Genomic DNA, 2,635 nt, shown 5'->3' with positions numbered 1-2,635 from the left:
TCCTGTGACGTGTGTGTAAGCCAGAAACAGGCTGCTTCTGGGTAGAGCAATTACTCTCTTGACATCTTATCCTCCTGCCCGGCTGCCTGACAGGCCTTTCTATTTTCTCAGCTCTTTCAGGCATCTCCCGAGAAACAGAGCAGTTGTTGCAATAATAACAATTAATACTTTGCACGCAGGCCGGGCTGGCGGCGCGGTCTCCACGCAGCACTGGACTCCGAGTCTGCCAGGAGGAAGAGAGAAGGAAGAAGCTGCTGCTGGACGATGGAGGGGGGAACCATCCCCAGATCCCCCCAGATCCAAAGGATGAGGCTGCTCGGCTTTTGCCCCCTTGCACGGCTGCTTTCTGCACCGGGCGCGGGTGGTTACAGGGGTTTCATCTCTGTCCCGAAGTGCTGCCGGTCTCAGCAGACAGATGCACGGACAGACGGATGCAAGGACTCCCAACAACACCGGGGCAGCATCTCTCATCCCATTCCCGCTGTTGAGCATCACGTGCGCCTGCATTTGCGATGGGGTGAGGAGCACCTTGGTGCCACGCTGCCGGCCATCATGCTATACATAGGCGAGGGGCACGTATATATGGTACACACAGTGCTTTATCTGTATGTTCCTGCTCAATCGCCGCATCCTGCTGGGAACAAGACAGCGGCTCAGACCCGAGACGCTCACCCCATCCCATGGGAAACTCTCCTTTTCCAGGCTGCGAGCTCCCTGCCCTGACAGTCGCTGCACACCGGTTGATTTTTTTTTTTTTTTTTTAAATTCCCTTTTTGGTCACTTGGGCAGAGGCAGCCGGACTCCTATTGATTTATTCAGTCAGTCAAGAATAAATCAAACAACCTTGCTTTCTCCCGCTGCTTTTCCCCCTTAGCTGGAACGTGCGCTCCTTGCCAGATCCCTAAACATAGATAAGCGGCTGGGAGGATATTCGGGGGAAGTATCGTATATTCTTGCTCTATTCTTATCCTATTCTCTAGGCAGCCAATTTTGGCCACTGTTTGAGATAAAACCCTGGGCTACAGAGATATTTAGTGGTCTGCTCTTCTGATCCACTACAGCTCCTCTTATCATCTTACCCAGGGGATTAACCCCTGCTAACTCGCCCCCAAAACCAACCCAGACCCCACCTAAAAATAACAGCGTGCTGTTTTCCCCCTCCTGCATCCCCCAAATCACTTGTTCAGAAGAAGGCGGGGAGGAAGAGGGAGAAGATGCGATGGGTTTTTCAACAGTTTGGTGCCTCCCACTGAAATCCCTCCGTCTCCCATTCGGGGCTCGGGTTGTTTTAGAGGAGCTTTTTGCACATTAGTCATCCCTTCTCCCGAGTTGCATAACGCCACTGCTAAAAATTGCATCGTACCGGCTCCATGTCAGCTCTCATACACAACCCTCGGTCCTCTGATGGGGATGAGATTTTTTTTAGGGGGGTCCACCAAGGGTTTTTCACCCTGGGAAACCAACTCCGGTGTATGATGAGCTGCTTTGGGAGCCTGGGGGGGGGGAAAGGGGAGGATGGGATCTCTCGGGATCTGTGGCTGTGTCTGCTCCGGGGTTAATCGTCTGCTTTCAAAAGACTCAAACCCCAAAGTTTGAGTCTCTTGATCTGCTGCTTCTGCAAGAGACGGGGCAGCAGAGCTGGTTTTTCATGCCTGGCTCGTCCCCAAAGTCAGCGCGTGACCTTGGTGAGATCATTTATGATTCAGAGACCACTGAAACCATGGAGGGTGACCTTCCCTCTCGCACGGGCTGGGAATATTCCAGCTCCTCCTGCTTCCAGAGGAGCCCGCTCCAAGGGGGAGGATGTCCCAGAGAAGCACCGGTACGGTGCCGCCGTACTCACCCCTTCGCCCAGTTCACGGGGTTTTGGGGTGATTCATGAACCCGCCGAGGTACCCCGGCCAGTTGGTGCGGGAATACACTTTAATTACAGAAATTCAAGGAATGGAGCTGCCAGTGAGGGGCGAATCACCATCACGGCACAGGGGTAGGAAACCACTACGGGTCATCCTGGGCAGAGGACGGATGCGGCTCATCCTAATTTCTCCCCAAATCCGGAGAAATTCCAGCTCCAGCACCGGGTCTACGCAGTGCTCAGCTCCTGCCATCGAGCCCCAGGATCCAGCTCACGGCACCAAGGTTTTTTGCCTCTTTTCTGCTTCCCTTCGACTCTCGCTGCTCTGCTGGCGCGGCTGGGGCAGGAGAAGGCACGAAGGAAAGAAGAAAAGCCAAATAAAAGGCAAGAGCTTCTTGTCGGCCCCGGATAGGACTTGGAGGGGGGTTGTTTTGGAGTTGTGGTGACTGGCTCCTCCTGTCAGCTCCTTCAACTCAGGGGGGACGAAAAAAAAAAAGCCAGACGAGGCATTTAACACTTCTTCCTTGTGTAGCATCTTTTCCACCGTGGCAGCAAGGAGTTTCACTGCAGAAGGCTCTCAGCGTTAACGCTTCTCTACACCGAGGGAAACTGAGGCACAGGGAGCCTGGGAAGGAGGGTCCCGGCTGTGGGATCTGCCAAAATCCCGCCTGGCTCCTTCGGGGTGCGGGGACCAGCCTTGCGCCATGGGGATCCTCACTCTGCATCATCGCCCAAGCACCAGCTCCGGTTTGGCCGTGATGGAGGGGAAGAGCCTGACCC

The sequence above is a fragment of the Fulmarus glacialis genome, unplaced genomic scaffold, assembly GCF_000690835.1.
Source record: "Fulmarus glacialis isolate BGI_N327 unplaced genomic scaffold, ASM69083v1 scaffold21887, whole genome shotgun sequence".
Classification (NCBI taxonomy): Eukaryota; Metazoa; Chordata; class Aves; order Procellariiformes; family Procellariidae; genus Fulmarus; species Fulmarus glacialis.
Note: the sequence above shows the minus strand (reverse complement) of the source record.